This window comes from Eptesicus fuscus, chromosome 4 (genome assembly GCF_027574615.1).
Source record: "Eptesicus fuscus isolate TK198812 chromosome 4, DD_ASM_mEF_20220401, whole genome shotgun sequence".
NCBI lineage: Eukaryota > Metazoa > Chordata > Mammalia > Chiroptera > Vespertilionidae > Eptesicus > Eptesicus fuscus.
This window is the reverse complement of record NC_072476.1, coordinates 28,292,760-28,319,301: the sequence shown is the minus strand read 5'-3', so window position 1 is coordinate 28,319,301 and position 26,542 is coordinate 28,292,760. Positions and strand designations below refer to the sequence as shown.

Below are 26,542 nucleotides of genomic sequence, written 5' to 3'. Positions count from 1 at the left end.
TACTTAAAGGTGGATTGTATGGGTTTTTTTGGGAGGCTAGGGAAAGAGAGGAGTGGAAAAGAGACTTCCAGCCTGGGGCTCTTGCTGTTCCCTTAGGGATTTAGGGCCTATGAAAACACATTTAGTTCCCTGAATGGCAACACATAAATAGCAATGACCCTTAATTGAAAGGGAGGAGACCAAATGGACTAGAGGTCAGGACTTGATAGAAATGACTAGTGGCATGGTGGTGTCTGCTGATATGGTCTGGATTTTTCCCCTCTACACTCTTCCCCCTCCCCATTTCCTGGGCTTGAAATCCTGGAAGGAAGGAAGGAGGGACCATTAACTAAACTAAGATTTGATATGTATCGTTCCTGGGTGGACTGGAATTTCAGAGGAATGAGAGGTCCCCAAGCATCTTTAAAACCAGTATATTGCAACCTGACTGCTACCTGCAGTTTGCCAATTACCCAATTATGATACAAATTTGCACATTTTTTTAAAAAGTAGGCTGCTACTATTCTTTCTTATACAAGGATTTTAGTCACTGTACATCTTGTGTCTTTTAAATAATGTATTAGGAACATTTTCAAGTCTGTAAGTGCTTTTTTAATGAGAGTGTGAAGATTTTAATGGGACTAGATTGCTTTTCATGACATTTCAGAGTGACTTAATTGTAAAAATGTTGAGAGTCTGTATTTTAAAGTTTGCTAAGTATGTCTGCTATGGATTATAGTCAGACACTTAAAAGGATGGATGGATGGAGAGTGGAACCAGATAGCTTTTTCCTCACTACTTTCCTCCAAATATTGGCTCTTTGCAAATAAGGTTATACCAAACCTGGCACAGGTCAGGGTTCTCTTGAACCTTTTAATTAAACAATAGGAACTGAGACCAGTAGGGAAAGTTTCAGAGACAATTCCTTTAAAACTTACTTGGGCAGCAATGTATGTCTGAGGTCATTTCCTATCTCTTTTTACAGAACCAGGAGGCCAGGTTACCTTTCTTTTTTTATACTCCCTTTTAGTCCCTGAATTCTCTTCTCTATTCACTTAAAAACATATCTGTCTTATTATGTCTCATTTCTTTTGCAATTAATTTCATTGTATTTCTAAAATATTGCCACTTCCAAATAACAGTTTACTATTTTAGTGATGAGAATTTTAGATTCATTATGAAACTTAGTTTTTTATCTTCAAAACATTGTGGTTATTTAGAGGTCTTTACTGCACAAATGTTCTTAGGGTTCTAGAACCTGCAGCAGACTTCTCAAAATTATATCTTGACTAGTGGCCCAGTGCACGAATTCGTGTACCTTGAAAGGAACTGTGGGCATAGGGGCGGGTCTTGGCCCATCCTCCATGCCCCAGCCCAGCCCCTCCCACTATGGTCCCCTGTCTGCCAGCAGCCCCACTCCTGCCACCGCCACTCCCATGCACTGATGGCGCTGGCCCCGCTTGCACCTGCTGACGGTGTGGAGGAATTGGGGCTGGTGCCAGCCATGGGTGTGAGCGGTAGCTGCTGCCCTGATCGCCCCTCAGGAGCAGGGGGAGGTGTAGAAGCCCTCAGGGGCGATCGGGGCTGGCAACCACCACTTGCACCCGCTGATGGTGCCGAGCGATTGGGGTGGAGCGATTGGGGCTGAGCCATTGGGGCCAGCGCTGGGTGCTGGCAGTGGGTGTGAGTGGTGGCTCTAGCTCTGGTAGCGGGTGCGAGTGGGGCCGGCACCGGCAGCAGGTGCGAGTGTCTGGCAGGACCACGGCATGTGGGAGCAAAGAATTTTCAGTAACCACCAGAGGCTCGCCCTGATGACAGCGAGCAGCACCCTGCCTTGGTCTGGTGCCCCCACTTACCTGCTTCACCATCCACCGTGGCTGATGCCCAACATGTTCCACATGTGCCCCCTGGCGGTCAGCCCACGTCATAGTGCCTGGTTGTTCGGTTGTTTGGTTTTTCCGCTGTGCGGTCTATTTACATATTATATATATATGGTTAGGCACTTCCAACACCACTCTTAGTCGGGGTTTGTATTAGTTTCCTAGGACAGGGATTACTGTAATAAAGTACCACCCACTGGGTGGCTTAAAGCAACAAAAATACATTCTCGCACAATGTTGGAGGCTAGAAGTCAGAAAATCAGCATGTCAACAGTGCCGTGCTCCCACTAAAACCTGTAGGGAATCCTTCTTTGCCTCTTTCTAGCTCTTTGGCAGGTTTTGGTAGTTCCTTGCTTTACAGCTGCTTAGCTCTAATCTTTGCCTTCTTTGTGAATACCTTCATCTGGTGTTCTCCCAGTGTGTCTCAGTGTTCACATGGCCATTGTCTTACGACACCAGGCATATTGGATTAGGGGCTCACCCTATTCCAATATGACCTCATCTTAATGAATTACAGAAAACCCTGTTTCCAAATAAGGTCACAAAGATTTCACTATATCTTTTTTTAAAAATTTAAGTTTATTGGGATAATACTGGTTAATAACATAAGATTCAGGTATAAAATTCTGTAATTCATCATCATTTTATTGCATTGTGTGCTCATTTCCCCAAATCTAGTCTCCGTCCATTACTATATATTTGACCCCCTTTACTCTCTTTCTCTCCCCCCATTCCCTTCCTCTTTGGTAATCACCACACTGTCGTCTGTATCTATGAGTTTGTTTTATTTGTTCATTTATTGCTTTCTGCTTTACATTCCACATATGAGTGAACTCATATAGTTTTTGTCCTTTATTGTTTGATTTATTTTACTTAGCATGATACTCTCGAGATCCATCATTTTATATGGCTGAGTAGTACTCTATTATATATACGTACCGGGTCTTCTTTATCCAATCATTGGTTGAAGGACACTTAGGTTGTTTCCATGTCTTGGCTGCTATGAATAATGCTGCAGTGAACATAGGTATACATATATCTTTATGAATAAGTGTTTTCAAAACTTTCAGGTAGATACCAACAGGGATTGCTGGGTCAGATGGTAGCTCTCTTAGTTTTATTGAGGAACCTTTATATTGTTTCCATAGAGGCTTTACCAATTTACATTTCTACCAGCAGTGTATGCGGGTTCCCTTTTCTCTATATCCTCTCTAACACTTCTTATTTCTTGTGTTATTGATAATAGCCATTCTAACAGATCTGAGGTGTTATCTCATTATGGTTTTAACTTGCATTTCCCTTATAGCTGGTGAAATTGAACAACTTTTTCTGTCTCTGTTGGTCATTTGCATGTCTTCTTGGGAAAAGTGTCTGCTCAGGTCCTATGACCATTTTCAAATTTTTGTTGTTGAGTTGTATGAGTTCTTTATGTATTTTGGATATTAGTCCCCTATTGGAAGTATTGTTTGCAAATATCTTCTCCCATTTGTTTGGTTGCCTTTTTGTTTTGGTGATGATTTCTTTTGCTGTGCAGAAGTTTTTTAGTTTTATGTAGTCCCATTCATATCTTTCTTGAGGGGACACATTCAACCCCTAGCGGGATTCTACTTTGTAAAGTATCCAGGAGATTCTGATATAGCCTGCACAGGTTCCCAAAGCATGGTTCCTGTTCTGTATGCACAGAATTCCTGGGGAGCACTAAAGAAATTGTATATATTATACAAATTATTTAAAGAAGAAAAATCATTCCCAAACTCACGTACTCACCACCAAGCTTAAGAAATAAAACATTACCAATACCTCTGAAGGCCTTAGAAAGCCTGAGGTATTTATTTAAAACTAGAGGCCCGGTGCATGAAATTCGTGCATTGGGGGGGGGGTGTCCCTCAGCCCAGTCTGCACCCTCTCCAATCTGGACCCCTTGAGGGATGTCCGACTGCCCGTTTAGGCCCGATCCTCGTAGGGCAGTCGGACATCCCTCTCACAATCCAGGACTGCTGGCTCCCAACTGCTCGTCTTCCTCTGCCTGATTGCCCCTAACTGCTTCTGCCTGCCAGCCTGATCATACCCTAACCACTCCCCTGCCAGCCTGATCAACACCTAACTGCTTCCCGGCTGGCCCGATTGCCCCTAACTGCCCTCCCCTGCTGGCCTGGCCACCCCTAACTGCCCTCCCCTGCCAGCCTGGTCACCCTTTTAACTATCCTCCCCTGCAGGCCTGGTCACCCCTAACTGTCCTCCCCTGCTGGCCCTGTCACCCCTAACTGCCCTCCCCTGTGGGCCTGGTCACCCCTAAATGCCCTCTCTTGCCAGCCTGGTTGCCCCTAACTGCCCTCCCCTGCCGGCCTGGTGGCTCCCAACTGCCCTCCCCTGCAGGCCTGGTCCACCCCAACTGCCCTCCCCTGCAGGCCTAGCCCCCCTCAACTGCCCTCCCCTGCAGGCCTGGTCCCACCCAACTGCCCACCCCTGCAGTCCTGGTCCCCCCCAAACTGTCCTCCTCTGCTGGCCTGGTCTCCCCCAACTGCCCTCCTCTGCTGGCCTGGTCACCCCTAACTGCCCACAACTGCCCTCCCCTGCAGGCCATCTTGTGGCAGCCATCTTATATCCACATGGGGGCAGCCATCTTTGACCACATGGGGGTGGCCATCTTGTGTCTTGGAGTGATGGTCAATTTGCATATTACTCTTTTATTAGATAGGATACAGATTCTCCTTTGAGCAGTTAGGTCAAGGTGATTCAGGACAACAATGAGTATTAGAATTTGGTAAATTTCCTTCTTTTTTTCTTTTACACCAAGGTGGTGTATTTTTAAAAAATATATATATTTTATTGATTTCAGAGAGGAAGGGAGAATGAGAGTGAGATAAAAATATCAATGATGAGAGAGAATCATTGATTGGCTGCCTCCTGCATGCCCCGCACTGGGTATCGAGCCCATAACCTGGGCATGTGCCCTGACCGGGAATCAAACCGCGACCTCCTGGTTCATAGGTTCACGCTCAACCACTGAGCCACACTGGCCGGACAAGGTGATATATTTTTTAGAAGATCTAGAAGATGTAACTGTGGAGTGAGATGGGATTTTTTTCCCTTTTTGTTACAGAATAAAAACATGCAAGGGAAGGTTTAATGACATTTTTCCACAGTGTAGTAGAACAGTCATCACTCTTCTTCTTTTTGGGATGGTTTCCTGAAAAATATCACTTATAGTTTTTTGAATTAGTTCAGATCTGTGGCTTACACAGATTTTTAGTGGGACACTCTTGGATTTTCATGAGATAGGTATGTATGTATGACGGTAAGTGACCTATTATTCATTAGGTTCCTTAAATTCTTTCTCCTGGGAGTTTTGTGAAGATTAATGTCTGCTAGATGATTTTAAGTTTCTGAAATGCCTTGAGTTCCTCAGGGGAAGCGTTACATAAATGTAAATAAATTATGCAGCACCTGAATTTGGTTGTTTATCATTTTTTTATAGTGGATTTTAATTAACAGTTCAGTGCTATTTATGTTGGATGACTAGGGAAAGGCCTTAATCACTCAAAGGTGGTTCAAATAAGTAGGCAGGAGCTGCATTTAGGCTGGTACCCAGGAAGGAATAAATAAGCAGGACCTCTTCTGGAAATTAGGAAATTTGTCATTTTCTTTCTTTTTTTTTTCACATAAGGAAGCATTCATTTGAGGTTTAACATGAAATCATACAAATAAAATTTGTATAAACACAAATTCACTTAGACTCATAATAGCAAAAGACAAAGTAAAAACAAGAAAACTAATTGGCAGCTATATAGTTGTAAAGTAGAAAGTCTTTTATAAAATACTCAGATTAACAGAAGACCAATCTCCAGTGTCATCCTGCAAGATGGGTTACTTTAGCAATCTCCTTCTATTTTCTCTAGTGTCCTCTTTTAGTGGGGCTGATAATTGTTTTGATGATTGCCACTCTCTCGAGACGCCTTGCAGTAAGTACTCTGTTGGTCACTGTAGTCTGCATAATTTCTGTCCATATTCATAGTTCCCATAGTTATACCCAGTATAATCATAGCCGCCACAGACACTATAGTTTTGATCACCACCATAGGCACTATTGTAATTTTCATATCCTTGATCATAATAGTTATTATATTCTTGGTTCCAGTTTTGGCCCTGACCTCGTCCATGACCCCTAGTACCTCCCCGTCCACCAGCTGCAGCACCTCTTCCTTCATTTTATTGTTGCTGTTGCTGCCTGCATACCTCTTTGGGTTTTGTAACTTTGATCTCACACTTCCAAGAATCAATTTGATGATATCTGCTTTCTAACAATTTCTTTACTGCCTCTTCATCTTTATATGTGATAAAACATAACCTCTTTTTTCACTTGTTGCTATATCTAAGGGAAGTTCAATATTTTCAATCTCTCCAAAGTATTTTTTAGTTTGTTCTTCAGAAGTAACTGGTCTTAATCCACCCACAAAAACCTTTCTTGGGGGGTTCCTTCCCTTTTAAAGCATGGGCCCTTTTGGGAGGTCTATCAGTTTGCCATCTAGTTTGTATTCCTTCAGTTTCAAAATCTTATCACCACTATCAGCATATTTGAAAAGATGCCCGGGTTGTGGGCTTGATCCCCATTATGGGGCGTGCAGGGGGCAGCTGATCAATAATTCTCTCTCAGATCCAAATCCTCCTGATCTTCTAGTGACTGGATCTGTTTTAATTGTACAGTCTACAACTTTTCCAAATGCATACAAATATTCAGTCAGATCTTTCTTGCATCCCAGCTCAAGCCTACAGTAAACATTTTACCGTCATCTTGCTGATTTTTGTGCACGTTGATCTTGGAGATTCCTCTGCGAATTCCTCTGTGTTGCTGTACTCATTCATGTTCTTCACGGTGATGGCTGTTTGGCAGGGCGTGCTGGGCGCAGTCCTAGTCGCCAGTCTCAGCAGCAGGGGTGGCAGAGCTTTGTATGGAGCTGGATTTAAAACTGTGACAGAAGAGGGAAATTGGTCATTTTCCATGGCACTCACTGAGCTGAGCTCTGGGTTAATGTCTTCTATGAGTTTACAGGGTGCTGTTAGAGACTCAGCCTTTTTATTTTTTTTTAACCTATTTACAGTTTGTCTCAGACTTTCAGATACCTTGGCCCTCTTTAGTTTTCCTGAGTAACCTGGAAACATTTAAAAAAAAAAAAGGTATTTGGGGAGCAGTGAGGCTTCTGACAAACCACCTTAACGTTTGGTATGCTGTGCTTCTATAGCTCAAGGAGCTAGGTTCCAAACTACTTCCTTTTTTTGTCTGTTACACAGAGCTTTGTGCTTCAGTAGGTGACACCATCCCAGGTCCATTGAAGAGTGGAGATGGGAAAGTAAACCCCTCCGTCTAGTTGCGCCTCCTTGGTTTGCCGTGTTGTCAGTTTCATCAGTATGCTTGTTTTTTTGCCCTGTTCTGTGAGCAAAAAGTTACTTTATCCCCTTCCCATGGCTGATCCCATACTTGTAACTCCTCATTTATTCACCATTTCTTTTTTTTTTTATATATATATATTTTATTGATTTTTTACAGAGAGGAAGGGAGAGGGATAGAGAGCTAGAAACATCGATGAGAGAGAAACATCGACCAGCTGCCTCCTGCACACCCCCCACCGGGGATGTGCCCGCAACCAATGTACATGCCCTTGACCGGAATCGAACCTGGGACCCTTCAGTCCGCAGACCGACGCTCTATCCACTGAGCCAAACCGGTTTTGGCATCACCATTTCTATTAAGCACTATTTGGTGCTAAGCAGTGACATGTGTGAGTTACAAAGAGTTCTTGATGCTATGGAGCTGTCCAGTGGAATATATAATTATTAAAGAAAATAAAAATCAGAACCAATAGCCAGATAGTTATAATTAGATGAGGGGCGAACAGGATTATCATAGCCTCTTTGACAGTATATACTAGTGGGAATCTGACCCTGTCCTGGGGGAACAATAATTCAGCAAAATCTGAGAGGATCCCTGGGAATTAGCAAGGAAGGTGGAAGAACAGGGAACATTTGTCTTCTAAGAAGTATACCATGAAATTTGTTTTCTATTCATTTCTCTGCCCTTTTCCTTCCACACACAGTCTTATGTAGAGGCACAATTGCAGCTATCCAAAGTGGGCCAGTTTGCTACGCTTGGGTGATTGGAGATTGGGGGCTATGCGAAAGGGGTAGGAGTTGAAGCTGAATATAAGTTAGATAGCAAGAGATGGTAGAGTAGTTTTGTTTCACTGGAATGATTAACTCATTACATTGGGCATACTATTTCTCTAAATTGTGCTCTGGTAACTTTTTTGGAAGTCTAGGGCTATATCTATAGACCCTTGAGGGTCTGGACTGGGTTAGGGGTTTGGGAGAGATACACTTGCTGAAGGAAGTCCTTCTCTGCACTCTATCTGTAGGAGATAAGACAGTGTTAATATATCTTACTTTTTAGATATAATTGCTCAAACTTCTGACGTTCAAGTTGCCTGTTAAAAATGCACTTTTCATAGCTTTTTTATTGCAGACCTGCTGACTTAGAATCTTATCATTAGGACTCCTGGCCATTGTCAAGCACTCTATTGAGAGCCACTGCCATGATGACATGGACTACGGATGGGTCATTCAGAGCTTAAAGATGAGGACTTTCACCATTTTTGCCCCAGCAGGCCCCTGCTGGATTTCTCACCATCTTTCACCTCTGGTACCAGCTCCGTAATTTGCAGGGCCCAGGGCAACATGAATATGCAGAACCCCTTATTAAAAAATTAAGAAATTCAAGAGGGTGACAGCAGAGCATTAAACTAAGTATGGGCCCTTCTGAATGCTGGGCTCTGGAAGACTGACTGCACAAGTAGCCAGTCCGTGAGGCTCTACTCACCACTTCTGTTTGCCTTTTAAAGTGAGCTGATTATTGTTCCCCATGTACCACATTGTTCTTTGCCTTTGTTTCTTGGGTCTCACCGTGTGAAATGCTATTTTTCATCTCTTCTGTCTCATCTAAGCTTACCTGTTTTTTTCATGTACTGTATTAGAATCCTGTGCAAGTTGCCACTGCAAGACTGTGTGTCCTTTGAGGTCCTCTTCTTCATTCTTTTATACACCGAGTGGCCAGATTATTATGATCTCTGAACGCATAATAATCTGGCCACTCAGTGTATATCCTATATAATAAAAGGCTAATATGCAAATTGTCCTCTTGACCAGGAGTTTGACCTGCAGGCAGGCCAGCCAACCGCCCATGTCCCCTCCCCCTGGCCAGGCTGGCCTGACCCCACCCATGCACAAATTCATGCACCAGGCCTCTAATACTGAGTGGCCACATTATTATGTGTTCAGAGATCATAATAATCTGGCCACTCAGTGTATATACACACATTTTATTGATTTCAGAGTGGAAGGGGTAGAGAGAGAGAGAGAGAGAACCTGCAACCTGGGCATGTGCCCTGACCGGGAATTGAACTGTGACCTCCTGGTTCCTAAGTCAGTGCTCAAACACTGACCCATGCTGGCCAGGCTCTTCTTCATTCTTACATTCCCTTCCCTTAGCTGAGACTCTGCTACCGTCTCCTCATAAGTTTACTGAGTAAAATATTTTTTAACCTGAATGCTTTTCTTAAAATTTAATTAGGTTACGAATCACTGGGAATATAGATTTAGTTCAGAGTGTGGTGTTGGAGGCAGCATTGCCCCAGGTAGTGTTATGCGAGGGGCCAGGCTGCCTAGTCATGACTGGTGTAAAATAGGGTGAGGAACAAGGCTATTTAGACACACTGAGGATATTTCTGGTAAGTTACATATCCTCTGTGGCTAACACCTTTGGTAGCTACCCTTCCTCTGATAACCAGTGTTTCCTTTCTGGATCTCTCATTGACCTCTTGAGTTGCTGGGAACAGCAGCTTTTTCTAAGCCACTTAAGTTTGAAAGTGCTGTTAGCAGAACCTGAGGAAATATTTCTTGTGGTAGGAAGGTGACCATTTTGCTCAGTGGTTAATACTTGAAACCAGACATTCTGGATTGTTTGAGCTAGTGTGTTCTGGAGAATTCTCCTAAGCTGGAGGTATTCGGTAAAGGCAGTCATGGTTCAGTAGGCTGAGAATCTGGTGCGACACATAAAAGGACTGACCGTTCCTGTCTTGAGGTAATCAGAGATACCTATGAATTTGGACAAGAGGTCTGTGTAACCTCTTCATCTTACAGATGGATGAGCAACTATTAAGTTCAGCAAAGTTAAACAGCGCATTCAGGGTTGATTCAGATATTTAGTACTTGAGTTGGCACTAGAATCCATGATTGGTACTCCTTCTGAGGCCTCAGTAAATATTTGTTCAAAGACTGTTCCATTCTTACTTTGAGGGTTATCATCTGGCCTTGACCTGATGGCGTTAATGAGATGAAATATGTACTTCTCCTTTGACATTGTGGACAATGAGGAGCTAAAGTGGACAGATTGACTAACACAGTTCTGTCCAATTGAAGTATGTTGAGCCACACATGCTGTATTAAAATTGAAAAAAGAAAGAGGTTAAATTAAGTTTAATAATTTATTTAGCATTAGATATCAAACCTTTTTAATCATTTCACCATTTCAATACAGAAATATTAGTGAGATATTTACTTTTTTGTTCAGTGTAGCTACTGTACTGGACAGTGCAGGGCTATAAAATGTACTAGGATATACATTTAATTTTTATTTTCCTTTCTAGGTTGCTTTAGCCCATACTATTTAACATACAAAGTCGGTGATTGGTGTGGTGATATGAATTTGGGGTGTAAGCTGACTAACTAGCTTTAGTATGTAAGTTAAAGGGGTCAAGCAAACATAATACTCCAACATGGGTTTAACTGTTAGACATCTGTCTTCATTCTGGGGGACAGAAATCACCTTGCACAAAGACATGGGCTGTCAGTTAAGGATAATTTCTCTGCTATTGACTCAGTCTTGGCTTTGACCCCTGTCTGCACAGAGTTTGTTGCTGAATTAGAACCTTGCTCCTCTTACAAGGAATTACAAAGGATAGTGTGTTTTCTTTTTTTTTTTTTTAAATTAAGATTACTAATCAACATGTGAAATCTTGTGCAGTTTTATTAAAATCTAAGCAAAAAGTAGATAACATAATCATTTCTTAGCCTAGGTAGATCATAGTAACTAGCAAATTAAGGCAGCAAAAGACCCACACACACTTGTAGTCAGGTTTGCACTAGTTTCTAGATAAAGGGTAATATATATTTGGTCTTCAGGGTGTGATTTGAATGGAAGTTTTTCCTTCATTTTTTAGATCACTGCTCAAAGTCCACTAACAGAATACAAGGAGACAGCCTTGATTAGATTAGGCTAGATTGGATTAAATCAAATGGTTAAAGCCTTTGGAGCCTCTAGCTTGTAGGAGACACCATAATGGCCTTCAATGCATCCCTAAATCCTATTACTTAGTTAATCTTATTGAAGAATTCAGGTCTGCATAAAGGAGCATTGCCCTGTACTCTCTCTGTCGGTCTCTGGCCCTTAAGGTGAGCTGACAGATAAGAACTTCCTTGGAATAGGTTGGTTATGTTGGTTTGGGGAAGTTATTCTAACTAATTTGAAAGTAGTAGATACCTAAGTTGGTAGAGGGAGTATTCCATGCAGAAAAGTAGTCTGTCTCCTGGCTGCCCTTTGGCTTCGTGGCTGTTTGTATCTGTGGCAGGGATTTTTAAGGCAAAGAGAGTCGGGAGAGATGTGTGTAAATAGTTGTAAAATTGGCTGAAATGTCATTGTTGCAGGTGTGGGGTGGATGGATAGGTTGGAGCTTTATTTTTAAGCTTTGTGAAATCGTCTCTTACAGCCCATATCCATTTTAGAGGCTGTCATTAAGAATCATATGCTGAGTATATAGTACAGTTGAGACACTGTGCTAGATGTTGGGAATAAAATAAAGAATCTTGGAATTTGGGAGCTGGAGGCATCTTTATCTGTGATTTCCTGGGCATGTTTCTTGTTTTATTATAAGTGTGAGTTGACTCTTGCCTATTTCTACAGTGACCATATTTTTCTGAAGCAAAACATTCTTTTTGTCATATGATTTTTTTTTCTAATTTGTGAATTTATAGACAGGCAAAATTTTACAAAAGCATATAAATTATGTCAAATTTTATTATAGATTTAATGTCTTTTGGAAAAAATGAAAACAAAAACAAGAAATTGGCACTGTCCAGTTCTTGTATGCTTACTGCATCCACAATGAAGACTGGAGGGACTATGAAACAAAATAGTAAATTTGACGTAGAACTTTGCTAAAGGTAGTTTAGTTAGACATCGGCAACTTCAAGACCCATAAGTGATCATTACATACTGGATTGGCCTCCTGTGATGTGGGGAATGTTTTTTCAGGCATCTTTAAAAATCAGGTGCATACTGCCTCAGCTAGGAGCTGATCATCCACCATTCAGGTTCTGTGAATTAACTGGTTCACAAGCAAAAAGTGAGGCATCTGATGTTCTGTCTGGGTACTCAATGAATTGCCATGAGAAGATTCCTGCATCGAAGGGGCTGAGGTGACACTCTGGCTGGGGACCTTTCAGTGCTTTCTATGGAATGGGGACTTCTTTCTTCATAGAGCCTAGGGGACGTGTAGCTCTTCATTTATCTCCCCAGGTAGGCTCTGCCAATTCTTAGGCTAAGAAAATGAGTTAAGCTTAGTTCTCTATTTAACCTTTTTGGTGGAGTAGCCCTGCATCTGTGTCCTTTTCCTAAAGACAAGAGAATTTCAGGTGTGGACCAGACGTGGATTCTGAAGAGCAGTTATGAGAGATTAAAGGTTTTGATTTGTTTTTAGGAAGAAAAGTACAACTAGCCCTTTGGATGATGATAATATGTCTCTCCAACCCTCCTGTGTATCAAGTGTGCAGTGTTCTCTTCCTGTATAGCACTTGTATTTTCAAGAGCTAGGGTCATTGACAGAACACTTCTCACTCTTGAGTTTCAGAGCACAGCAGAGTATACACATCTGAAGCAAGAGATGTAATTTTCTCTAAGTGTACTAAGAATTACTTTAATACTCTATATGCGCATGAACATGCTCACACAATTGTGTGTTTTTCCCCCATGCTCCTTGAAGAGGAATAGCCCTCTTTTTACTTTTATTGATTCTTGATTGCTCACGTCTCCAGGTTACCTTTTTAGGAAACAGCTGCTGGAGGAATGTGTGCTCATTTTGTCCTCGAGAACTTGACTCCTGTGGCCCTCTGACCTGAGGCTCACCCAGCCTGCCCTCTTCTCTGCATCAGCCCAGCTTTGTTCTTCTGGGTCTCTTGTTCCCACTCTATGAAGGAGACCTTCTTGCTTCAATTTAGTATCTATTTCTGTTGAGGCAGTTCCAGATTGGAAGAGGTTGGGGAGGGAATTTCAAGGAGAAAATTGGGTCTGGTTAGGAGAAATTTTTAAAACTTCTGTATTATCTGCTAAATGGTTTTCAGATGCTTTGGGATCACAATATGAAATTTTCTTGTGAACTGTGAGAGCTGATCTTACCAACTGTCAGGCAGCCCTGACTGCTTTTCTGTCTGTCCCATCTCTGCTCTTTCCACCCAATTTGCTTAGAGAGCCCAAGTCTTTATAAGCCCACTCCTCTTTTAAAATCTTAAGAATTAAAACAAAACAAAATATGCTTTTTATTGATTTCAGAGAGGGAGGGAGGGAGGGAGGGAAGGGGAGAGAGAGAGAGAGAGAGAGAGAGAGACAGAGAGAGAGAGAGAGAGAAACAGCAGTGATAAGAGAGAATCATCAATTGGCTTCCTCTTGCATGTCCCCTACTGGGGATAGAGCCCGCAACCCGGGCATGTGCCCAGACTGGGGATCGAGCCATGTCCTCCACACCGCCAGCCTCTTTTAAAGTCTTCTTGATTTGCTTCCCACACCAGCTGCTCCCATCTTGCTTGGTCCCTTTGGGAAGGAGGAGAGTTGTCCTCCTCTCCATAGTTGTTGGCATGCCCAGGGGGAAGGAGGGCACAGACCCTTTCATGTTCTGCCCCAGAGGTTCATAGGAAGCAGTGATCATGCCTAAAGCTTATTGATTACTTAAAATGTTCCCAGCACCAGTTAGTGAATGAATGACAAGCACTTTACATGGATTATGTCTTTTACTATAGTGAGACCGATAAAGTATATGTGCTGTCTTCATTTTACAGATGGGAAATTGATGTCAAGAGAGGTTCAGTAACTTGTGATTATGTACACTCCTGGAATCAAATGATAGAATCAAGATTCAAACCAGGCAATCCAATTCCAGGGCTTGTGTCCAACTCCTCAGGGAAAGATTGAGAGTTCAGAGTCAGGATAGTTTTGCTCAATGGTAGCTTTTCTTACCTGGGATGTCTCCCCTTTGACACTGACCTCTTGTGGTCTTTATATTTTCAGTTCACTCACTAACTGGAGTGTTCTGGTTCAGCCTTTGAGGATGCCAACTCAGAGACTGTGTCTTTTAAAGAACCAGGAAGAAAAATGTTAGAGGTAGGCTTTATAAAGTGTGCAGTCAGATAACAGGACTCCTGACAAAGAAATAGGTCCATAAATGCTCATGCTTTGGAAAGATTAGTTAATTGGTAGAGGTTGTGTTTCTGTGGTTAATTTGTGTTCCTGTCATCACAATACGTGAGTATCCGTATCCACAGGCATCGAGTGTGTCGAGTGTGTCATCCAGTAGTCCCATAAAACAAGGCACTCTTCAGAGCCAGCACCAGTTGGTGCACCTGAATAACAATAGGGAAGCTTGTTGACCATTTGGCACTTCACAGCCCAGTAATTAGAAACTGTAAAACAATAATACAGACATGAAGCAAATCCTCTGGTTAATGAAAAAAATTCTACAATCCTGCTTTGTGGCTGAGTGCAAAATCACAACTGGCTGCTTATACAACAAAGCAAACACTTCAGGATTTTGGCAGCTGTTTTATACATATAAAAAGCTCTGGGCTCTATATTAATTTGGGGGCTGCCATATTTAAAAAACACACCTGAAAACGGCAATTACCTGACTTTCTTGTTTTTCATTAACTTACTGCAGTGGTTCTCAATTTATTCTTTCTGGATCTAGAAGTATCAGCATCATTGGAAACTCCTGAGAAATGCAGTCTTTTGGGGGTTCTATCCCAGACCCACTGACTCAATACTCTGGGGGTAGAGCTCTGCAGGTTATATTTTAGCATGTTCTCAAGGGGGATTCGGCGGCACTCTAGATTTGAGAAACACTGGGGAGTGGGTAGAGGAATTCAAGGGGTGGGGAGTAGAGTCCTCTTTTGGCCTTTATCTGAGCATAGGGCTTCTCTAACCATAGATGGATGGCTGACCTGAGGCGTGATAATAATATATGAAGGCCCCCTGCTCTCAGGGGCAGGTTTCTCAGGGAAGGCGCTGTGACTTTGTGGGGACTGGTTGGGAGAGGGGGCTTGCACTGTGGCTTATAACTGGATTAGTCAACTTTGACAGACCAAGATAGTACTGGACAGAGGAGAGGGGATATGGAGAGAAAACAAAAACAAGCACCATCTTATTTCTCAAGTGGTGCCTTAGCAGTGCTGCTGATGTAATGTGCTCATCCTTGTCAAGAACCCTCGTTAAGCACTGAAAGTTAAGATGGGACTGGGATGGTGGCAGGATAGATTTCTTCTTTTCCCTGTGTCTCTCTCCCCCCCCCCCCCCCATTTCATTTCTCTGCCTCCAGCTATCTTGGCCAATGGGATTTGTTTAATAATTTTCCTGGGATCTCCTGACAAATGGCTCCTCTGCCTTTTCCTCACTGCATGTTGACCGCAGCAGTGATACAGGTTCATTTCAGAGCCATTAGAAGTCCATGCACAGCTGACTACTAGATGTCTTGGAAAGGCCTCTTGGGAAATAAGAGCTTGTTGCCAGAGTGAAATGAGTTCCTGACTGGTGTTGCCACAAAGGCTGGGTTCCTGACACTCTTTGAATAGGTTGGTTGATTGTCTGCTGAGGACAAAACCTGATGCAAACAGAATTATCCATCCTTTGGTTTCTTGGTATTTATCCAGCTTTATTAATTTTGCTCACATTTTAAAATTAGTTTAATTTGCTCACTTTTTTCTGCTTTTTAGATCATTGAGTTTTCTTATTCCTTAACAACAAGGCATAGGACCTATTGTATCCTATTCTTTGATTTAATCACCTACATAGCAGGGGAAAGTCACAGGGATAGAGGTGAATGAGTCATAACCTCTATCCTCCCTGACCTGAAGGAGACTGATTTCTAAGGGGAAGAAACTCAGAAAGGAGTCATCTAGGTCCTCGTTCAATTTATTCTCTCTGTGGTCTTAAGTGGGAGAACGTTCTTGAATACCTGAATTTGATGTTGGATCGCAAACCCAACATCATGCTTTATTTATTTATTACTTTATCTTGCTTTCCTGGGGGAGAAAAAATTTTATGCCCAAAAGTACCTCAGATAAAGGAACCATTAAAGCTTGATGCAATCTAATGTTAAGATACCAGAACACAGAAGTCTACCGTCACAGTAAGGCAAGGTCTTGCCTATTCCATGAAATCTTTGGTCACTTAGACATCCAAGGAAGGAAGCTAGTTGCCAGCACATCTGGAATTTTGGTGGAAACTGTGAATGTGTGGACCATTCATCATCGTGAAGGCTTATTTTGTATTTTATTTTATTCTAAGGTATCTGTGGCCATTGGCTCTTAGCAGTACTTAGTTGCTGATTCTCCTATGTGACATTAAAGGTTTATGGAGAAACCAGAGGCTCACACTGGAGTGTTTGCCTTCCTGGACATCAGGAACGATGGTCATTCTGCCAGATGAGTGGGAGGGGCTAAGGCTTTAGGTCCTTAGATTTTCATGAGTGCTGTAGCCTTTCTGTATCTGGACAGGAAGGCTGTGACCCACTGTCCTTTCCAGCCAGCCTGTGCTTCATGTTGCTTTAATTAAATACACAGCTGATGATGTCAGCCTGGCTCCTGGCTCTCTTAGCTTCCCTCTTGGAACAAAACATCCGGGCAGACAGTTGTGACAATTAAAGTCTCAAGACTCAAGCTTCGTTTGTTCTGATGTAATTAAACTAAATCTGCCTAAACATCTCCAAATGCAGATAAAACCTAATGCTGATTAGAGGTGACCCTCAAATAAACCTGATATGATTAGGCAGAACCAGTGGGGTGCAGGCAAATATTTGACACTCTGGCCAACTTGATTATTTCTTTGGTTTTCACTTGAGGGGGAAAAACCTGTTTGATTCTTTCTATCACAGAGTACTTGGAAACTGTTATCTGTGACAACTAAAGGACTTAGGTGAAATAAACAGTTAAGACCTGTGGACTTGTCCTTAAGAGTCTCAGTCAGCCACCACCTGGGACATGCTTGCTTCCTGGCAGATCAATGGAGAATGGATTTTACCTGGAGGTCTGGCCTGGAATGCTAATTAAAAAGGACATACTAAAATACACCCAGGCATGTTCTGATAAAGTCTTAGCAAATGTGGGTGGTGGAGGTTTTTTTCTTAAAGTCACAGTTTCTTTGTTCATTAAGGTATAGAGAAAAACAAACTAGAACTGCTTTCCTGTTTATATCAAAACCTCATTGCCAATTTAAGAGAAATTTCCTTAATTGTTTTGTCTTCTGGCTCCTGTAACACGGGTCACACCTCTCTTCTTAGCATTTATTACATTCTACTATAATTGTTGTTTTATTTCTCTTGTTCTGTCTTAGAAATTAGGGAAATTGTTTAACACTTCTTGATATCTACCCAAATGCCTATCACATAGGCCCAAGGGACAGGGGTTGGCAAACTATGGCCCACAAGCCAAACCAGGCCACTATCTGTTTTTGTATGGCCATGAACTAAGAATTTTTACATTTTTAAATGCTTGAAAAGAAATGAAAGGAAGACTATTTCATGGCACATGAAAATTATGTGAAATTCAAATTTCAGTGTTCATAAATACAGTTTTATTGGAATACAGCCATGTTCATTCATTTACGTTATTGTTTGACTGCTTTGTGCTACAACAGCAGAATTGAGTAGTTGCAAAAGATCCCATATGGCCTCCAAAGCCTAAAATATTTACCTGGTATGTTACAGAAGAAGTTTGCTGACCCTTTTCTATTATATAGTAGGTGTGTTGGAAATGCTTATTGTTTGAATTATTTCAGATATAAATCTGAATTTCCAGATGTAGTTATTTTGATCCTGTTCAGGGAATGTAAAATGAATGACACAGTTGATGGATCTATAGTTGATGGATCTCTCTCTCTTAATATCTTTTTAGTTTAGGTGTTATGGTGCTGGTTCATTTCTGAGAGCTAGGTAATTACATACAAGTATTTTTCTTCTTAGTAACTTAAAGAGCTCTGCTAATCCTTATTAACTTTCTTGGTTCTGAAACTGTTGTATGGGATGCAGAAATACCAAAAGGCACATAGAAATTAAACTAATCAGGTCACACAGTAAAGAATTGGGATGGCTCTGCATGTATTCATCTTTTTCTCTAGTTGCTGAAGCCATTCTTTGTGATGAAAAAGAATTCGCATAAACCTGGGGGTATTTATGAGCAAATTACTGTCCTGGATTATGTAATGCATTAGTTCTTTTATTGTTTTAAATCTTTATTGTTTGAAGTATTACATATGTCTCCTTTTTTTCCCATTGGCCACCTCCACCCCCCAGCACATGCCCCCATCTCCCTAGTGTCTGTGTCCATTGGTCATGCTTATATGCATGCATACAAGTCCTTTGGTTGATCTCTTACCCCCCTCCTCCACCCCCATCCTCCCCTGCCTTCTGAGGTTTGATGGTCTGATCGATGCTTCTATGTCTCTCGATCTATTTTTGTTCATCAGTTTATGTTGTTCACTATATTCCACAAATGAGTGAGATCATGTGATATTTTTCTTTCTCTGACTGGCTTATTTCACTTAGCATAATGCTCTCCAGGTCCATCCATACTGTTTCAAATGGTAAGAGTTCTTTTATATAGCAGTGTAGTATTCCATTGTGCAGATGTACCACAGTTTTATAATCCACTCATCTGCTGATGGGTGCTTAGGTTGTTTCCAAATATTGGCTATTGTAAATTGTGCTGCTATGAACATAGGGGTACATATGTCTTTTCTGATTGGTGTTTCTGATTTCCTGGGATATATTCCTAGAAGTGGGATTACTGGGTCAAATGGGAGTTCCATGTTTAATTTTTTGAGGAAATTCCATACTGTTTTCCACAGTGGCTGTACCAGTGTGCATTCCCACCAGCAGTACACAAGGGTTCCTTTTTCTCGGCATCCTCGCCAGCACTTGTCATTTGTCGATGATATCAATTCTGACAGGTGTGAAATGGTATCTCATTGTTGTTTTGATTTGCATCTCTCGGATGATTAGTGACTTTGAGCATGTTTTAACATGTCTCATGGCCTTCTGTGTGTCTACTTTCAAAAAGTGTCTATTTAAGTCCTTTGCCCATATTTTGATTGGATTGTTTATTTTCCTTTTGTTAAGATGTATGAGTTCTCTATAGATTTTGGAGATTAGGCAACTCTATTCCAACTGGTCAACCTAGAAGAAATGGACATATTCCTAGAAAAATACAATCTTCCAAAACTCAATCAGGAAGAATAAAAACATCTGAATAGGCTGATAATTATGGAGGAAATTGAAGCAGTAATCAAAAAACTTCCAGCAAACAAGAGCTATGGACCCGACGTCTTTACAGAGGAGTTTTACCAAACATTCAAAGAAGAACTAAAACCTGTCCTCCTCAGACTATTTCAGAAAATTCAAGAGGAAGGAACACTTCCAAGCTCTTTCTATGAAGCCAGCATTACCCTAATCCCAAAACCAGATAAAGACACTACAAAGAAAGAGAATTACAGGTAAATATCGCCGATGAACATAGATGCTAAAACCCTCAACAAAATTTTAGTAAATGGGATCCAGCATTACATTAGAAAGATCATACACCATGACCAAGTGGGATTTATTCCAGAGATGCAAGGATGGTACAATATCTGCAAATCAATAAATGTGATACATCACATAAACAAATTGAGAGGTAAAAATCACATAATCTTATCAATTGAGGCAGAAAAAGCATTTGACAAAAATCCAGCACTCTTTCTTGATTAAAAACTCTTAGCAAAGTGGGAATAGAGGGATCATATCTCAACATAATAAAAGCCTTATATGACGAACCTATAGCCAACATCATACTCAATGGGCAAAAACTAGAATCATTTCCCCTAAGAACATGAACAAGACAGGGATGCCCACTCTCACCGCTCCTGTTTGACATAGTACTGGAAGTGCTAGCCATAGCAATCGGACAAGAAGAAGAAATAAAAGGCATACAAATTGGAAAAGGAGAAGTAAAACTGTCACACTTCACAGATGACATGATATTGTACATTGAAAAACCTTAAAGACTCCATAAAAAAAACTACTAGATTTAATAAATGAATTCGGCAATGTAGCAGGATACAAAATTAACATTCAGAAATCTATGGCTTTTTTAATGAACCAATAATGAACTCACAGAAAGAGAAACAACAAAAACACTATCATTTACCACTGCACCAAAAAATTAAGATACTTAGGAATAAACTTAACTAGGGAGGTAAAAGACCTGTATTCGGAAAACTACAGGACGCTGAAAAAAGAGATAGAGGAAGACATAAACAAATGTAAGAATATACCATGTTCATAGATTGGTAGAATCAACATCATTAAAATGTCTTCACTACCCAAAGCAATTTATAGATTTAATGCAATCCCCATTAAAATACCAACGGCATATTTCACAGAACTAGAACAAACTCTCCAAAAATTAATATAGAACAAAAAAAGACCCCAAATAGCCGCAACAATCTTGAGAAAGAAGAACAAAGTTGGAGGGATCACAATACCAGATATCAAGCTATATTACAAAGACACTGTTCTCAAAACTGCCTGTTATTGGCACAAGAACAGACATATAGACCAAAGGAACAGAACAGAGAACCCAGAAATCGACCCAAGCCATTATGCTCAATTAATATTTGACAAAGGAAGTAAGAGCATACAATGGAGTTAAGACAGTCTCTTCAATAAATGGTGTTGGGAAAATTGAACAGATACATGCAAAAAAATGAAGCCAGACCACCAACTTACACCATACACAAAAATAAACTCAAAGGGGATAAAGGACTTAAATTGTAAGATGGGAAACCATAAAAATCCTAGAAGAATCCATAGGCATAAAATATCAGACATATGTGGTAGTAATATCTTTACTGATAACACTCCTACGGCAATGGAAACTAAGGAGAAAATAAACAAATGGGACTACATCAAAATAAAAAACTTTTGCACAGCAAAAGAAACTATCAACAAAACAAGAAAGCCCATTGCATGGGAGAACTTATTTGCCAATGTTATATCCCATAAGGGCATTAGTTCTTATAGACACCAATATCTTTGTTTATAAACACTTCAGTTCATTGCCAGGGAAATTCTTTAAAAAAAAAATCCATGGATTAAAAAAGTAAACACTACAGAGAGTGATAGCAATTACCAAATATACACAGTGTGACCTTTGAGAACCACTGTGAAATTGTTTAGTGAATTAAATTATTATTCCTTTGATATTCATATGTCTAGTCCCATTGACTGGTAAGGAGGACAGATGAGATATAAGGAGAGTTTATTTTTAAGACAGTAATGTTTTTAGGTAAATAAAACAACAATTTGGAAATATACACTGACCTGGAAATCTGGCGTTTGTTTTGAGAAAATATTTTTTAAATGACCAATGCCACAAATGTACTTGTAAGTCCATTCATATGCAGGGGAGTTGGAGGCCATTGGCTTATTCAGGAATAAAGTGAGAAATAGAAAATTATTAGTCTGCTAGGATTTGAGAGAGTGAGGAATTAGCAGGAAGGAGAAAGAAGGAAGGTTAGGAAATACATAAAGAAATATGGTTCTAAGCTTCCCTAGGAATCTGAGGTAAGATACTTGTTTAATTTTGTCCAGATTTACATTGTTTCCTGTGGAATCCTTGAAGGGAGTATAATTTCTGTCCCTTCCCTTTATCATATTAAATACAGAGTGTCCCAAAAATGTATGCAGACTTTAACAGCTGGTAGCTCAATTTTGAAAATGAAATGTATTTTAATAAACACTGCCTTTATAATTATTCAAAGTATGTTTAAATTTTTTTGGGACCTCCTATATATTTAAAAGGATCAGATTCAGTTCTTTAGGAAGCACTCTTTTTCTTAAAATAACTGCTCTATATTCACTTATTACCCATCATAGGACAGGTACTTTTTGTATATTTTGGACAGCTTTACAACAGCCCTGAATAGTAAGAATAAAATCCCTGTCTTGTGGATGGGTAAGCTGAAACTTAGGTTAATTGGCTTGCCTGAAGTTTTATAGTTAGTAGCCCACAGAGCCAAGTTTCAAATCAAAATCTGACTAGTCTTGTTTCTACTGTCCCAATTTCTCAAGTGCTTGTTGCCCAGAGATTTTGAAATTGAAATGATATATAAAAATATGTGGCCCTAACTGGGTTTGCTCAGTGGATAGAGTTTCAGCCCACAGACTGAAGGTTCCCAGTTTCGATTCTGGTCAAGGGCACATGCTTTGGTTGCAGCTTGAAACCTGGCCCTGTCTGGGCATATACAGGAGGCAAACAATCAATGTGTCTCTCTTCACATCGATGTTTTCTCTCTCTCTTTGTCTCTCCCCCTCCCTTCCACTCTCTCTAAAAGTCAGTGGAAAACTATCCTCAGGTGAAAAACACCACCATCACCAACTATCTATCTATCTATCTATCTATCTATCTATCTATCTATCTATCTATCTATCTATCTATCTAATCTATCTATCTGTAAATCCAACCTGAAGCCTTAATTCACCATTTTGTGTGAATAGATCTCTTCCCCATTTCACCGGCTTTCTCTTTCTTTCCAATGACTTTGTACATTTTTGATTTGTGAGCTTCCCATGTTCCCTCCCTTAGAAGTTAATCAATATAAAATTGGTTTTGCTACTTAATATAGAGGGACCTTAGGAAGGGGATAAAAACTATAACAAAACTAGTAACCTCCACCCAACTGTAAAAATTAGGTTGGTTTATCTTTGGGGGTAGGTACCCCATTCTTTTGCCCAGGAACTTCAGAGTATTCTAAAAGGAAGAGTTGAGAAACAACATTCTAGACTTAGAGCCTCCACATTCCTTGGGTTCTGTTGGAGGACTTCTTGGTAGCTTTCAAAGAAACCTGTGCTTTCCTATTAGTTTTTCATCTTGGTCCACCTGCTTCCCCCATCCTGCTGTTTTCCTTTTGTACCTCTGTGGAAGGTGCTCTAAGGGGCTTTTTACAGCGGCTTTCATCATCTATACCACTGAGTTTTACAGGAGCTTTTCTTTTCAAATTTTGATGTTTCACACAGTTACATACTTTTATTTATTTCATTATTTTTAATATATTCACTTCTAAACCTTTTTTGGACTTTATGTTGACAGCCTCCAGGAGAGACAAAATAAAACCAGGTAAATTCTAGGTAGAGCCCGGGAGCAAAGGGCAGAAGGAATAAGGTTGAAGGAAACCAGATATTATTGATTTCTCAGGATCCAGATCTGAGTTATTGGTAAATTTAGAATTTACCTATTTTGGGGGATGGTTCTGTAATGTCTGTGAGAAGCTGATTTTGAAAAAGGTGCTGACTTTGATGTGGCTGGTGTCAAAACAGTGATGAGCCAATGCAAAGGAATAGAGCACCTTCACTTTTAAACCTCAGTTGCAGAGAGAATATAAAAAGCCCATAGCATTGGGAAGTGGGAAGCCTGCAAATCAAAGCAGTTGAACAAGGAACAACCCAGGAATGCCCCGTGCTCCACATGGATGAGTTTGGTGGAAACTCTATGTTGCCCCTGCCATAGATAGCCCTAGTCCCTCTGCAGAGAATTCTATGCATGTACACCATCTTTTTGATCTCTAAAAAATTCCTAAGGTCCATGACCAAGGGAAAAGAGTAGTTGCTCTCTTTAAAAAGCCTGGCAGCCCTTTGTGTTTTCATGGTTTTGCTAAGGTAGTGTTCCAAGGCATATAAAGACAGGTTAGGATGTGTGTTCTAGAATTGTGAACAAGGCTGTCCTTGGGAGTGATAAAACATGCCTCAGTGCTGCATGTACATGTGTGCCATGTGTTCTGGGCTCCGTCTGTGCCATTTACTTATAACCTATAATGGTGCTGCACAACCACTCCGTGGCAGTATTATTTTACTTTATTTTTTAAATTTACATTCTTTACTGTTGAAAGTGTTACATACATCTCCGTTTCCCCTAATTGACCTCTCCCTGTCCACTCCCTCCCCCGAGCACATGCCCTCACCCCCCTGCTGTCTGTGTCCATTGGTCATGCTTATATGCATGCATACAAATCCTTTGGTTGATCTCCCCCCCTGCCCCGCCTCAGCCTTCCCTCTGAGATTTGATGGTCTGTTTGATGCTTCTATGTCTCTGGATCTATTTTTGTTCATCAGTTTGTGTTGTTCATTATATTCCACAAATGAGTGAGATCATGTGATCTATATCTTTCTCCCACTGGCTTCTTTCGGTTAGCATAATGCTCTCCAGGTCCATCCATGCTGTTGCAAATGGTAAGAGTTCTTTCTTTTTTACAACAGCATAGTATTCCACTGTGTAGATGTACCACAGTTTTCTAATCCACTCATCTGCTGGATTAGAAACTTAGGCTGTTTCCAAATCTTAGCTATTGTAAATTGTGCTTCTATGAACATAGGGGTGCATATGTCTTTTCTGATTGTGTTTCTGTTTTCTTGGGATATATTCCTAGAAGTGGGATTACTGGGTCAAATAGGAGTTCCATTTTATACTATTTTCCACAGTGGCTGCACCAGTGTGCATTCCCACCAGCAGTGCACAAGGGTTCCTTTTTCTCGGCATCCTCGCCAGCACTTGTGGTTTGTTGGTTTATTGATGATAGCTATTTTGACAGGTGTGAGATGCTACCTCATTGTCATTTTGATTTGCATCTCTCGCATGATTAGTGACTTTGAGCATATTTTCATGTCTCTTGGCCTTCTGTATGTCCACTTTCGAAAAGTGTCAATTTAGGTCCTTTGCCCATTTTATGATTGGATTGTTTATCTTCCTTTTGTTAAGCTGTATGAGTTCTGTATAAATTTTGGAGATTAAACCCTTATTGGCTGTAACATTGGCAAATATGTTCTCCCATTCAGTGGGCTCTCTTATTTTTTTGTTGATGGTTTCTTTTACAGTGCAGAAACTTTTTATTTTGATGTAGTCCCATTTGTTTATTTTCTCATTAGTTTCTATTGTTCTAGAAGATGTTGCAGTTAAGATACTGCTACGAGATGTGTGTGATATTTTGCTGCCTATGGATTCTTTTAAGATTTTTATGGTTTTCCGCTCTTACATTTAAGTCTTTTATCTATTTTGAGTTTATTTGTATGTATGGTGTAAGTTGGTGGTCTAGTTTCATTTTTTTTGCATGTATCTGTCCAGTTTTCCCTACATCACTTATTGAAGAGACTGTCTTGACTCCATTGTATGCTCTTGCCTCCATTGTATGCTCTTGCCTCCATTGTATGCTCTTGCCTCCTTTGTCAAAGATTAATTGAGCATAATGGCTTGCGTGAATTTCTGGGTTCTCTGTTCTGTTCCATTGGTCTATGTGTCCTTGTGACAGTAACAGGCAGTTTTCAGAATAGTGGCTTTGTAATATAGCTTGATATCTGGTATTCTGATCCCTCCAACTTTGTTCTTTTTTCTCAGGATTGCTGTGGCTATTTGGGATCTTTTTTATTCCATATTATTTTTTGGAGAGTTTGTTCTAGTTCTGTGAAATATGCCATTGGTATTTTAAGGGGATTGCATTGAATCTGTGGATTGCCTTGGGTAGTATGGACATTTTAATGATGTTGGTTCTACCAATCCATGAACACGGTATATTCTTCCACTTGTTTATATCTTCCTCTGTCTCTTTTTTCAGCATCCTGTAGTCTTCTGAGTTCTTATACTTCCTTAGTTAAGTTTACTCCTAGGTATCTTAATTTTTTTGGTGCAATGGTAAATGGGATTAACTTTTTAGTTTCTCTTTCTGTGAGTTCAGTATTTGTGTATAGTATCATGTCATTGCGAATAATGACAGTTTTACTTCTTTTCCAATTTGGATACCTTTTATTTCTTCTTCTTGTCTGATTGCTATGGCTAGCACTTCCAGTACTATGTCAAAAAGGAGTGGTGAGAATGGGCATCCCTGTCTTGTTCCTGTTATTAGGGGAAATGGTTTTATTATTTGCCCATTGAGTTTGATATTGGCTATAGGTTTGTTATATAAGGCTTTTATTATGTTGAGGTATGATTCCTCTATTCCCACTTTGCTGAGAGTTTTTATCAAGAAAGGGTTTTGGATTTTGTCAAATGCTTTGTCTGCATCAACTGATATGATCATGTGGTTTTTGTCTTTCAATTTGTTGATGGGATATATCCCATTTATTGATTTGCTGATATTGTACCATCCTTGTATCCCTGGAATAAATCCCACTTGGTCATGGTGTATGGTCTTCTTAATGTATTGCTGGATGCAATTTGCTAATATTTTATTGAGGATTTGAGCATCAATGTTCATCTGGGATATTGGCCTGTAATTCTCTTTGTAGTGTTTTTAT

At 40.5% G+C, this 26,542-nt stretch overlaps 1 protein-coding gene and 1 pseudogene across 1 annotated transcript in view; one reads left to right on the top strand and one right to left on the bottom strand.

The window, feature by feature from the left end:
• LOC129148813 (autism susceptibility gene 2 protein-like) overlaps positions 1–26,542 on the top strand; it is a 523,371-nt gene that overhangs the window by 48,242 nt on the left and 448,587 nt on the right. The window lies entirely within an intron of this gene.
• Positions 5,768–6,840, bottom strand: LOC103286190 (heterogeneous nuclear ribonucleoprotein D-like; annotated as a pseudogene).